General features: G+C 46.9%; 2 long non-coding RNA genes across 2 annotated transcripts; both read right to left on the bottom strand.

Annotated features, from left to right (window-relative positions):
• Nucleotides 1-1,589: 1,589 nt before the first annotated feature.
• LOC125133496 (uncharacterized) lies at nucleotides 1,590-8,125 on the bottom strand. The gene is made up of 3 exons (XR_007136452.1): nucleotides 8,079-8,125; nucleotides 2,943-3,070; nucleotides 1,590-2,372 (listed from the first exon to the last, which is right to left on the bottom strand). It is a non-coding gene; the product is annotated as an uncharacterized LOC125133496 (long non-coding RNA).
• Nucleotides 8,126-8,224: 99 nt separating this feature from the next.
• On the bottom strand, nucleotides 8,225-12,238 carry LOC125132650 (uncharacterized). The gene is made up of 4 exons (XR_007136298.1): nucleotides 12,060-12,238; nucleotides 10,630-10,754; nucleotides 10,266-10,312; nucleotides 8,225-8,251 (listed from the first exon to the last, which is right to left on the bottom strand). It is a non-coding gene; the product is annotated as an uncharacterized LOC125132650 (long non-coding RNA).
• Between the last annotated feature and the right edge of the window lie 1,968 nt (nucleotides 12,239-14,206).

Below are 14,206 nucleotides of genomic sequence, written 5' to 3' on the forward strand. Positions count from 1 at the left end.
AGACACCTGGAGCAGATCTGAGCCAGCCAGACCTGTAGCCTACCACAGGGCAGCCCTAGACAAGCCAGGCTAGAGCAACTGGCACAAGATTTGTTTTTGTCTTTTCAGGGCCGCACCCTCAGCACATGGAAGTTCCCAGGCTAGGGGTCGAATAGGAGCTGCAGCTGTCAGTCTACACCACAGACACAGCCACGCGGGGTCCACACCAAGTCTGCAACCTACACCACAGCTCACAGCAGCGCCGGATCCCCGACCCACTGAGCAAGGCCAGGGATCGAACCTACATCCTCATGGATACTAGGAGGATTTGTTTTCGCTGTGCCACAATGGGAACTCCGGGCACAGGGTTACTATTTGAAGTTGCTGAATTTTTGCTCTTCGTTATAGAACAACAACGGAAAGTTACAGGAAGGGTTTATTACAATTAAAGTGAATATACCCACATAAGCTGATGTTTCCGCCTCTCCCTCCTGACCCCAAGGACACATACTCGTACTTGAGGAAACCTTCATAAAGACGCTCGCGGCAGCATTGTAAGAGCAAAGAAGCCCAAAATAACCCAAATGTCCAGCAACAGGAGAACGGATAAAGACACAAGCGTTTTTTGGAACACCACTGCAGCTCTTAAAAGAAACGGTACAGAGCTATTTAAATAAAGCTGGATAGATTTCCAAGACATATTGTTGAGTTAAAAAAGCAAGCTGTAGAACAATATGTACAGTATGATCCCATTTATGTTAAAACACACTCACAGGCTTGCTCAAAACAATACTACTCATTTACTATACGGTACTATGCACACAGTATCTCACTAGACACGCGCATGCACTGTCCACCGAGGTCTAGAAGGGCCCACCAGAAACTCATACCAGGGGTTACTTCCAGGGAAGAGACCAAGACTGCAGACAGGTGATCAAAGGACATTTTTTTTTTTTTTGTCTTTTTACTGCTGCACCTGCGGCATATGAAGGTTCCCAGGCTAGGGGTCCAATTGGAGCTACAGCTGCTAGCCTACACCACGGCCACAGCCATGCAGGATCTGAGCCACATCTGTGACCTACACCACAGCTCACGGCAATGTTGGATCCTGAACCCACTAAGCGAGGCTAGGCTCGAACCTGCATCCTCACGGATGCTAGTCAGATTCTTTTCCACTGAGCCATGATGGAACTCCTCAAAGGACACTTTAGCTTGATCTGTTACACTCTTTTTTATTTTATTTATTTATTTATTTTATTTTATTTTTTTGTCTTTTTGCTATTTCTTGGGCTGCTCCTGCGGCATATGGAGGTTCCCAGGCTAGGGGTCGAATCAGAGCTGTAGCCACCGGCCTACGCCAGAGCCACAGCAACACGGGATCCGAGCCAAGTCTGCAACCTACACCACAGCTCACGGCAACGCCGGATCGTTAACCCACTGAGCAAGGACAGGGACTGAACCCGCAACCTCATAGTTCCTAGTCGGATTCGTTAATCACTGCGCCACGACGGGAACTCCCCACTCTTTTTTAAAAAGCAACGACAGGAACTCCATGGTGGTCTAGTGGTTAAGGATCTGGTATTGTTACTGCTGTGGCACGGGTTCGATCCATGGCCCAGGAACTTTTGTATGCTGCAAACACAGCCACCCACCAAAAAAAGCAAGGACAATCTATCTACACGTTACTTGTACACTTGAAAAATAATTTTCTGAAAGGGAGGAAATATATATGAATATACACACATGCATACAATGAATATAAAGTTCAGGTTATTTTAAATGTCCTTTAGAGGCAGACAGGCCTGACTTCTAATCCCACTTCCGCCACCGGCTAACTGTGTAACGCACGCAAGTCACTCCACCATGCTGACCCTCTGTTTTGTCCTTTGAAAGCGAGGATCCGCGTTTCTGTTTAACAGGACTGTCACAAACACACAGCCGTGCATGGGAGGCTCCAAGAAGCGCATCTGACGGGCAGTCTGTGCTCACTTAAACGGCGACTCCCTGTCCTTCCATTTCCTAGCCGCACCTCACGCCACCCTTGCGTCCATGCCAGCCATCACAGGCCTTGGGGTGTCTCTTCAGCATCTCTCCCTCCTGTGGTAGGACAGCTCCCTAAGGAGGATGCCCTCACTCCCAGGCCCTGGGAATATGTCGGGTTAGATGGTAAAGGGGGATGAATTCAGGCTCCCGATCAGCTGATTATCCAAGTGGGCCTCACATAACCGAAAAGTCATTTCCACTAGGAAGGGAGGGCCCGTGCGAGGATGAGGCCAATGAGAGGGACCAGGGCTCATCAGAAGCATCTGGATGATAGCACATGGGCACCTGGATCCATGCTTGAAGTTCTGCGGTGGCCATGATGTTTTTTTCTTCTTTTTTAAGCCCAGCACCTAAGGTATATGGAAGTTTCCAGGCTAGGGGTCCAATCAGAGCTGCAGCTGCCAGCCTCCACCACAGCCACAGCAATGCCGATCAAAGCCATGTCTATCACCTGTACCGCAGCTTGTGGCAGTGCCAGATCCTTAACCCACTGAGCAGGGCCAGGGATCGAACCTGCGTCCTCATGGATACTAGTCAGGTTCAATACCACTGAGCCGCAAGGGAACTACCTGGGGTGACCCTGACTTTTCATTTATATGAGGCAATAACAATTCTCCATCCCTTCCTTTCTTCTCAGCCAATCGGAATTGGAGTTTTGTTCATTGCCAGTGAAATAATCCTTTGAGGACCTGATGATCTAGAAACCCTTTCCCTAGAGGCAAACACATGCAGACAGACCTTTGAAAACAATTTCAGGGAAACTTTTGACCCCGTGAGGTCAGGCCCCAGGTTATGAAGTCCTATTCAGGGGGTCCAGGATCCCTCTCCCCATTGCTGTAGCGGAGCTCTGATATGGATCACAAGTGACTGGGTCAAAGAACTCAAGGTACAGAGGCTCTCTGGGAAAACTCCACTCTTACCTTCTTTGAAGGAAATCTCTCTGCCCCACTTTTGAGGGAGGGTGTAAGACGGGAGAAAATTCAACGGCTCTGGAATCTCCTTCCTGGAGTATTTCTCTCTTTCTTCTCTCTTCCCACACTGAGAACATCTAAAGATCAGAGAGGTACAGTGACTCGCCTGAGATACACAGCACGGTATATGTAGAAGGTTTTGAATTCTGGCCTAGTTAGCTCATGGCTTCCATTTCCTCCTAGAATAAAAAGGAAACTTCTCACTATGGCCACAAGGCCCTATCCAATTTATCCCTTGCTTCTTTTTTTTAAATTTTTAATTAATTAATTTATCTGTTTGCTTTTGAGAGCTATGCCCACAGCAAATGGAGGGTCCCAGGCCAGGGGTCCAATTGGAGCTACAGCTGCCAGCCTAAGCCACAGCCACAGCAGGATCCGAGCTGCATCTGCGACCTACCCCACAGCTCAAGATTAACACCAAATCCTTAACCCACTGAGCGAGGGCAGGGATTGAACCCGCAACCTCATGGTTCCTAGTCGGATTCGTTTCCATGGCACAACGACGATGGGAACTCCTGATTCCTTGCTTCTAAGCCTCTATTTTGAGCCCTGTACCCCCTCCCTCCCCCTGCCCCGTTCACTATGTTCCCTCCTGCTGGCTATTCTGGCTTGCTTCCTGTCTCTCAAACATGCCAAACATGCTCCTTTTCCCTGCTCTCCCTTCCGCATGGAACCAATACTAGCTAACTTGAGAGGCAGACCAAGAACACGTTCAAGAGCCAGCAAAGTGTGGGCGCTCCAAAATTTTTTTTAATTTTATTTTTCTTTGTTTTTAGGGCCGTACCACAGCACATGGTGGATGTTCCCAGGCTAGGGGTCAAATCAGAGCTGTGGCCACCAGCCTACACCACAGCCACAGCAACACCAGATCCGAGCCGCGTCTGTGACCTACACCACAGCTCACAGCAACGCTGGATCCTTAACCCACTGAGCGAGGCCAGGGGTCGAACCTGCAATCTCATATACACTACTTTGCGTTGTTAACCTGCTCAGCCACAATGGAAACTCCTCTCTAAAATTATTTTTGAAAACATTTAATGCTGCAAAGAAGCTATTAAGGAGGGAGCTCCCTTCGAGGCTCAGTGGTTAACCAACCCGACTAAGATCCAAAAGGATGCAGGTTCGATTCCTGGCCTCACTCGGTGGGTTGGGGATCCAGTGTTCCTGTGAGCTGTGGTGTAGGTCGCAGACATGGCTCGGATCTGGTGTTGCTGTGGCTGTGATGTAGGCTGGTGGCCACAGCTCTGATTCGACCCTAGCCTAGGAACCTCCATATGCCTCGGGAGTGGCCCTAAAAAGCAAAAAAAAAAAAAAAAAGAAAAGAAAGAAAGAAAGAAAAAGAAAAGCAGCAACAACAGCAGCTATTCAGGGAAAAAACAGAACATGGATTCCTTTATATTCATTTCATCATTTTTTAAGTGAATATTGGCCTATAATTTTCTTTTCTCAGACTCTCCTTGTCAGGGTTTGGGTACCAAAGTTAGGCTAGCCTCATAAAATGAACTGGCCCATGATTACTCTTCTAGTCTCTGGAGGAGTCTACATGCTATTGGAATTATTTCTTCCTTAAATGTTGAGCAGAACTTGCCACTGACAATGTCTGGACTCAGAATTTTCTTTGTGGTTAATTTTTTAAAAAGTTACTGATTCGGGAGTTCCCACTGTGGCGCAACAAGATTGGTGGCATCTCTGCAGTGCCAGGACGAAAGTTCCATCCCCTGCTGGGTACAGCGGATTAAAGGATCCAGCCTTGCTCCAGCTGCGACTTATGTCACAATAATGGCTTATAGCTTGGATCTGATCCTTGGCCCAGGAACTCCATATGCCAGGGGGCAGCCAAAAAAGAAGAAAAAAAAAAAGATATTGAATATTTTTTAAAACTAATGATTTGATTTACTTAAATGGTATTAGGATTTAGCAAAAGCTATATTTTCTTTCTGAGTCACATTTGGCAGGTTACAGTTTTCCAGCGATTTGTCCATTTCATCTATATTTTCAGATTTATTACTATAAAGTTCTTTTTTTTTTTTTTTTTGCATTTTAGGGCCACACCCACAGACATATGGATGTTCCCAGGCTAGGGGTCTAAGTGGAGCTGTAGCTGCCAGCCTACACCAGAGCCACAGCTACCAGGGATCTGAGCCGTGTCTGCGACCCACACCACAGCTCACAGCAACGCCGGATCCTTAACCCACTGAGGAGGCCAGAGATCAAACCCACATCCTCATGGATAATAGATTTGTTTCCGCTGTGCTACAGCAGGAACTCCTATAAAGTTTTTTAGTATCCATTTTTTACCTTGTTACTATCTGTAGCACCTGTAGCAAGGTCCCCCTTTAAATTCCTCATATCAGCTACTTAACACCCTTTCTCTTTTTGTTCTTGATCAATATCAATGGAGGTTGGCATTTTTTTCTAAGCCTTCAAGCAACCAACTTTTAGTTGATTACCCTACTGAAGGTCTGCTTTCTATTTAATGTTTTCCCTCTTTATGGCAATTTTCTCCTTTTCAAAATGTGTTTTGCTATTATTTTTCTAACTCCTCAAGATGGATACATTTAATGTTAACAAATTTCCCTCTAAGTATTGCTTGACTGCATCACACAAGTTTTAGTATACAGCATTTTTTTTTTTTCTTTTTTGGGTGCCTGGCAGCTTATGGAGTTCCTAGGCCTGGGATCAGACTGGAGTCCCAGTTTTGACCTAAGCTGCAGCTGCTGAAATGCCAGATCTTTTAACCTACTGTGCTGGTCCAGGGATCAAACCTGTGTCCCAGCACTCCCAAGACACTGCCTGATCTGTTGCACCACAGCAGGAACTCCTACATAGTATTTTTGTTATCACACAGGTCAAAATGTTTTGTAATTTCCATTACAACTTCTTCATTGACTCAGAGGCTATTTAAAAGAGCATTTTGGGAGTTCCCATCATGGCGCAGTGGTTAACGAATCCGACTAGGAACCATGAGGTTGCGGGTTCGGTCCCTGCCCTTGCTCAGTGGGTTAACGATCCGGCGTTTCCGTGAGCTGTGGTGTAGGTTGCAGATGCAGCTTGGATCCTACTTTGCTGTGGCTCTGGCGCAGGCCGGTGGCTACAGCTCCGATTCGACCCCTAGCCTGGGAACCTCCATATGCTGCAGAAGCAGCCCAAAGAAATAGCAAAAAGACCAAAAAAAAAAAAAAAAGAGCATTTCTTAATTTATAAGTGAGGATTATTAAAGTTTTTTGTTGTTATTAATTTATAACAATTTTATTGTGGTAAAGAACATATTCTGTTTGATTTCAAACAGTTGAAATTTGATATTTTATAGTCCAGAATGTGATCAATTTTTATAAATCCACCATCTGTGCTTGAATGAGGTATGCATTCAGAAGCTGGTGGTTACAGTGGTAAATATATGTCCATGACATCACACTTTTGTCTTTCAAATGTTCTATATCCTTGGAGTTCCTGTTGTGGTGCAGCGGAAACGAATCTGACTAGGAACCATGAGGTTTGCGGATTCAATCCCTGGCCTCGCTCAGTGGGTTAAGGATCTGGAGTTGTCATGAGCTGTGGTGTAGGCCGGCAGCTGTAGCTCCAATTTGACCCCTAGCCTGGGAACCTCCATATGCCACAGGTGTGGCCCTAAAAAGACAAAAGACAAAAAAAAAAGTTCTCTATTCTTAATGATCTTTTTCTATTGGCTGATAGCATTTATTGAGAAGTGGGTTCAAATCTCCCACTATCATTTTTTTTTGACTTTTGCCTTTTCTAGGGCCGCACCGGCAGCATATGGAGGTGCCCAGGCTAGGGGTTGAATCGGAGCTGGAGCCCCCAGCCTATGCCACAGCCACAGCAACATGGGATCCGAGCTGCGTCTGCGACCTACACCACAGCTCACAGCAATGCTGGATCCTTAACCCATTGAGCAAGGCCAGGGATCGAACCCGCACCTCATGGTTCCTAGTCACATTTGTTAACCACTGTGCCAAGACAGGAACTCCTATCATTGTTGATTTATGTAGTTTTCCTCATAGTTTTATCAATTTTTAGTTTATACATTTTGACACTATGTTGTTAGGTGCATGGAAATTTAAAAATTTCAAAACTTTCTAGTGAATTGAACTTTTATCATTAAAATATCATTTTAGCTCTAATTTCTTGCTTTAAATTAAACTTATAGAAGCTCCTGTCATGACTCAGGGGTTAAGGAACCTGACTCATATCCATGAGGACCCAAGTTTGATCCCTGGCCCCGCTCAGTGAGTTAAGGATCCAGCATTGCTGTGAGCTGTGGTGTAGGTCACAGACACGGCTCGGATCCCACGTTACTGTGGCTGCGGTGTAGGCCGGCAGCTGTAGCTCTGATTGGACCCCTAGTCTGGGAACCTCCATATGCCTCGAGTGTGGCCCTTAACAACAAACCAAAAAACAACCCACCCAAACCTTATAGCTACGCCAGCTTTATTTAGGCATTTGTACATTATATTCCTTTCCATTGTTTTACTTTCAGCTTTTCCATATTATTTTTTTCCTTCCTTTTTTCTTTTACAGCTGCACCTGAGACATACGGAGGTTCCCAGGCTAGGGGTCAAATCCGGACAGCACCATGGGATCCTTAACTCACTAAGCAAGGCAAGGGATTGAACTGGCATTCTCACGGACACTATGTCATGTTCTTAACCTGCTGAGTCACAGTGGGAACTCCTATATATTTTTTTTAAAGCTTAAACTTTTTTTAATTGAAGTACAGTTGATTTGCAATGTTGTGGCAATTGCTGCTGTACAGCAAACTGACTCAGGCATACATATATATACATTCTTTTTCTCATATTATCTTCCATCGTCTTCTATCCCAAGAGACCAGATCTAGTTCCCTGTGCTGTACAGCAGGACCTCACTGCTTATCCATTCTAAATGTAATAGTTCACATCAACTAACCCCAAACTCCTTGTCCATCCCGCTCCCTTCCCCCTCCCCACTGGCGACCACAAGTCTGTTTTCTGTGTCTATGAATCTGTTTCTGTTTTGTAGATAGGTTCATTTGTGCCATATTTCACAGTCCACATACAAGTGATACCTTATCATATTTTTCTGACTTACTTCACTTAGTATGAGAGTCTCTAGTTGCATCCATGTTGCTGCAGATGGCATTATTTTGTTCTTTTTCATGACTGAGTAGTATTCCATTGTGTATCTATACCACATCTTCTTAATCCATTCATCTGTCCATGGACATTTAAGTTGTTCCCATGTCTTGGCTACTGTGAAGAGTGCTGCAATGAACATAGCGGTGCAATACATCTTGTAAATATCCTCAGTTGATTTTTTTTTTAAAAATCCAGTCTGTCTCTCTACTCAATTCACTGACTTGGTCTCTGTCTTCGTGTCCCTATCTTTCTTTGTTGTGCCTTGGTCATATTCTTCTTCCATCTCTCTCCTCCTCTGTTAAGGTACAGTTCCAGAGATTCTGACTCCACCCGCACCCTTACTCCCCGACTTTATCTCCAGGATGTCTGCTGAGCCAGCCTCAACCTTGGTCGCCAGGCCCTCTATTTCTGCCCTGTTCCCCTTTCTGGTCTCTATGCCTTTTGTTTCTACACTGCCTCCACCACCTCCATCACTGCCCCTTCTATCCAGCGCCATTCTCTCTGCCCTTATTCCTTTACCTGTCACTGCATCACTGAATGTGTGGGGACTCCCCTGGAGTCACCAGAGTGACATCGCTATTGCTCCCTACTCAGAGTCTGTGCATTCTCAGTTCCCTCTCTGTCTCTGGGTCTCTGTCTCCTCCCACTCTGAAGCCACCATCTCAACTGCCCTCCCTCTGCTTCTGTGTCCTCTATTCCTGTCATGGTCCCCTCTCTGCCTTTGACCCTCCCAGCTCTGCCCCCTCTGCTTCTGTTCCGTCTCTCTCTGCCACTTTGCATTGTCTCTGACTGCTCTGTAGATCAGTCCATTCCTTCCCTAATACCGTTTTCTGTACGTGCCTTTATCTCTGTCCCCTCTGCCTGTCCTCTTTGCCTCTGTCCCTGTTGCCTTCAGTTTTGTCTCTGGCACCTTTCCCTCTATCTGCTTTTTTGCTTTTTTTTTTTTTTTTGGTCTTTTTGCCTTTTCTAGGGCCGCTCCCACGACATATGGAGGTTCCTAGGCTAGGGGTGGAATCAGAGCTGGAGCCACTGGCCTACACCACAGACACAGCAATGCCAGATCCGAGCCTCCTCTGAGACCTACACCACAGACACAGCAATGCCAGATCCGAGCCTCCTCTGAGACCTACACCACAGCCCAGGGCAACGCCGGGTCTTTAACCCACTGAGCAAGGCCAGGGACCGAACCTGCAACCTCATGGTTCCTAGTCAGATTCATTAACCACTGCGCCACGATGGGGAACTCCCACCTTTCCCTCTATTTTTGTCACCACCACCCCCCCCCCGCATGATTTCCATCTCTCATCTCTTGCTCTCCCCTGTCACTGTCCTCTGTATCTTGATCGTCTCTGTCTTCTCTCTGTGATCACCACCTCCTCTATTTGCCACTGTCCCCCTCATCTCTTTCCCCTTTATCACTGTCCCCTTGGTCTTTGTCCCTCCTGTCCCTGTCCTTCCTCTCCCTCCTGGTGACGCTCTTCGGTCTTACGGTCCCCTTGGTCTCTCTCTCTCTCTCTCTGCCTTGGTTCTTAGACCCTATGGACTCTGTCCAGGCATCTTGGGGCCTTTGTCTTAGTCCCCCCAGTCTCTGTCGACCTTGCGTCCACCCCCTACTCCATCTCGTCTGCAACCTTCACCCCTCCGGGCCTCCCTCTCTCTGCTTCTGCTTCGCCCCCGCCGCCACTTCCGACGCAGCGCCTCCGGCGTCTCCTCGCCGCCTCCGCCGCCGTCAGCCCTCCCCTCGCCCCCGCCGCCTCTGCCTTCGGGTCCTGTCTGTCCCTTCCGACTCGATAACAACCCTCCCCATCGTTCCGCATCACAGTCACTGTCTCTCTCGCCTCGGGGTCCTTCCCCGGGGCACCTCAATGTCTTCCTTCGTCGCTTCCAGCGTCTCCACCCCTGCGACTTTCTAACTGGCTGCACCGTCTTCTGTGCGTGTGTGTGTGTGTGTGTGTGTGTGTGTATGTGTGTGTGTGTGTGTAGGGAGCGTCACTTTCCTCTAGCCTTTCTCTGTCGGGCCATCTCTGGGGCTCTGTCCCTCAGGAAGATTTTCAGGAGGCCACATCCTCTGCCAGAGCGTTTCCGGCTCAGAGGGGTCCCCCTCCGTCCATGAGTCCGTCAGTCAACCCGGTCGTCTCACCTCACGCTTCGCCTCAGGCTCTTTCCCGCCTTTTATCGCGCCTCACGCTGAAAAAAAAAAAAGAGAAACACGAGCGCATGCGCACCAACCACCGCACTGGAGAAAGCGCGCGCGACCCGCCCGCGGGCTCGCAAGAGCTCACGCGAACTCGCTTTCGAGCTCACGCACTCCGGGGGCCCGCTCCGCAACTAGTGACGTCACGGAGGCTGTGCCCGGCCTTATTGGCTGCCTTCAGCCAGCACGCGCTTGCTGGAGTAAGGCGCCAAGCGCCAGGGGGCGCTCAAAAGCGTCTGAGCGCGGGGACCCTGCAAACCCTGTAGAGACTCGAGTCGTCATGGCAACTCTGCCCCATCTACTTGGATACCTGCTCTATTTGGTTGGATCCGCTCATCTGATTGGACGGCTGTTGCGTTAATTCCTGTATCTGATTGGATGCCAGGATTCTTGATCTTTGCTTCCTCTCAGCATGTCTCTCTTCTGGTCGGGTTTCTGGAAATGGAAAGAGACTTGAGTTGCCAGGGGGTGTTGCACCAGGCACTGGAACTTGGCCGAAGTCAGCTGACCAGATTGACTGTCTCTCACATACTGCCTCCCTTTCCCCGCCAGAGGGCGCCACTATGTTCTGGGCCCTTGGAGGCCTTGGCGACTGGTGTCGTCACTGGCAGTCCGCTCTGGATTGGCTCCATGTCTCTGCAGTAGCAGTCATAGGAGCGGTCTCGAGAACGACATCACAGGGAGAGAGAAACCCTGTGCCCAGGCATCGTGAATGACCTTGGTCTCAGATACTTGAGGCTGCAAAGGGCACACACCTTTATTATCCCTTCCAGTCTCCGTAATCACCCTCAGACGTGCAAACTATTTTTAGAATGGACACCTGCTGCCGCTACGGACTCATATAATGGACACCTGTGGTTTTTGCCTGATTGGCATCTGTTATCCTTTAAAAAGAAATTAACAGCCTTTTAAAAAAAACAGCTTTAGATTTACAGGAAAAAGAATGTAGCGGAAAGTACAGAAAGTGCCCGTCTACTCTAATGGGGACTCTGTACCCTAATTCCCTACACCCTAACACGCCCTCCTTAATCATTCACATCCTGCACTAGTGTGATACATGTGTTACAACTGAAGGAAAGTACTGTATGATTCTACTTATGTGCGGTATCCAGAGTAGAGTAGTTAAAATCAGAGAGACAGTAGAATAGTGGTTGCCAGGGGCTGGGGGGCGGATCGGGGAATGAGGAGTTGTTGTTTAATGAATATGAAGTCTCTGCAAGATGAAAACATTTCTGGAGATCAGCTGCACACCAGTGTGAGTGAACACTGCTGAACTGTTCCTTCAAAGGGATTCAGATGGTAAATTTTATGTGTATTTTACCACAATTTAAGAAAAGTTTAATGCACCGATTGTACGTGTTTTTGACAAGTCTGTACAGTATATGACCCCCCTCCATAATAAAGACATAGACCAGTTCCAACCTCCCAAAAGGTTATTTTATACCTGTATGTAATCATTCCCCATCCCCACTCGCTTGGCCCCAGGCAATCCTAATCTGATTTCTGTCCCTATAGATGGGTGTTCTCTGGTCTATAATTTCATATAAATGGAATCTTACAGTTAGTATTCTTCTGTGTCTGGCTCCTTTCACAAGACACACTCTTTCTGAGGTGTATCTGTAGTGCTACACATACGAGTAGGTCTTTTTACTGCTGAGTAGTTTTCCCCCCTATGGACATACAATTTGTTTTCCCCCCATGGACATTTCTATTGTTTCCAGTTTTCCAGATGGGAGATACCGTGAATAAGGTTGCTGTGACTATTCGTGTGCATGTATGATTTCATTCCCCTGGGTGAAAACTTGGGAATGGGGTTGCTCAGTCACATGGTATGTTGATTTGTTGTTGTTGTTGTCTTTTTAGGGCTGCACCTGCAGCATATGGAGGTTCCCAGGCTAGGGGTCCAATCGGAGCTATAGCTGCTGTCTTACACCACAACCACAGCCACACCAGATCCTTAACCCACTGAGCGAGGCCAGGGATCAAACCCGCAAGCTCATGGTTCCTAGTCGGATTCGTTTCCATGGTGCCACGACGAGAGCTCTGATCAGTTGAGGTTTAACCTTGTAAGAAACTGATAAACTGTTTTTCAAGGTGATTGTAGCTGGTTGAATGGTGGCCCTCAAAAGACAGGTCGTTGTCCCGAAGCCCCAGAGCCTGTGATGTAAAAGACCAGGGGTCTTTGCAGATGTCATTAAGTTAGGAATTTCCAGATGAGATTTTTCGGGATTTAGAGTGGTCCCTAAGTCCACTGACAGGTAGCTTTATAAGAGAAAGGCAAAAAAAGAAAAAAAAAAGAAAGAGAAAAGGCATATAAGGATGATTATAACCAACGTATGCCTATTTAAAGCAAATTGCTGATTAAAAAATGGTCCTGCTTACAGTTCCCGGCACTGAGACATCTTCCTCCCTTCTGGAACAGCTGACACTTATTTAATAGGTCAGTCAATATTAAAGTAATTATGAAGATTCCTAATGCACACATACATTCTAATAATATATAATAATTATTAGCAATTATGAGCGCCATTGTTATCCATATTAATATAGCTAACATTTGAGTCAGTTACTACATACCAAATACCAGGCTAAGTGTCTCATGGGTATTATTTCATTTGCATAACATTCTCGTGAAGTAGGCATTATCATTTCTCTATCTCACAGCTAAAGAAACTGGGGCATAGAGAGGTTATATTCTTGACCCGAAGCCACACCGCTAATACATGGGGAGGAGGAATTTGAGTCTAGGCTCAAGTTCAAAGCTCACTCGTGTACCAGATACACCTGCTGAACGTAGTGGCGGCATCAAAGATGGCAAAAAGAACAAAGTAGCAGCATGCCCCAGAAACTAGTGGGGTATGAAGTTGATTTAAAGGATCCGTTTTGGGGTTCCCATTGTGGCTCTGCATGCCGTGAGGATATGGGTTCGATCCCTGGCCTCGCTCAATGGGTTAAGGATCCCGGGTTGCCAAAAGCTGCAGTGTAGCTGTGGTGTAGGTCACAGATGCATCTCAGATCCGGCGTTGCCATGGTGTGGTGTAGGCTGGCAGCCACAGCTCCAATTGAAACCCTCGCCTAGGAACTTCTGTATGCTGCAGGTGTGGCTGTAAAAAAAAAAAAAAAAGAAAGAAGAAATGAAGTGAAATAAAATAAAGGATCTCGTTTCTTTGGCATGATGGACTGTCTTCTCATGGATATTTTCAGGATGTTTATTAGGTGAAGACCAACTAGCAATCCTTGTGGATGCTAATAGGCTGCCCTGTTCACCTTTAAGCTGAACTTAACAAATATATTGTGCCTTCATAACCTTGATCTTTATTAGGGTTTGAAAAGTGCTGCTCACTCTTTGAGAAAAGAGAGTGTGTGGACTCCTAGTTAGAGTGCAAAAAAAAAAAAAAAATCAGTGTTCCACGTGTTGTATTTATTTTTGCTTTTTTTTTTTTTTTTTTTTTTTTTTCTTTAGGGCTGCACCTGTGGCATATGGAGGTTCCCAGCTAGGGGTCGAATTGGAGCTGTAGCTACCGGCCTATACCACAGCCACAGCAATGCCAGATCCAAGCTGAGTCTGCAACCTACATGACAGCTCATGGCAACACCGGATCCTTAAACCACTAAACGAGGCCAGGGATCGAACCCGCAACCCCATGGTTCCTAGTCGGATATATTAACCACTGCGCCACGACGAGAACTCCTCTATGTGCTTTAAAATATAGGGAAGGGGACAGCGATATTTGAGACACAGAGACATGAGGGACAAAGTGATATGAAGACAGAAATAGATTGGAGTCAAGGATTTCAGGCAGCCACCAGAGCTAGATGAGAGGCATGGTCTGGCTTCTCTCCCAGGGCCTCAGGAGGAGGCAATCCTGCTGACACCTTGACTTCAG

Source organism: Phacochoerus africanus, chromosome 8 (genome assembly GCF_016906955.1).
Source record: "Phacochoerus africanus isolate WHEZ1 chromosome 8, ROS_Pafr_v1, whole genome shotgun sequence".
NCBI lineage: Eukaryota > Metazoa > Chordata > Mammalia > Artiodactyla > Suidae > Phacochoerus > Phacochoerus africanus.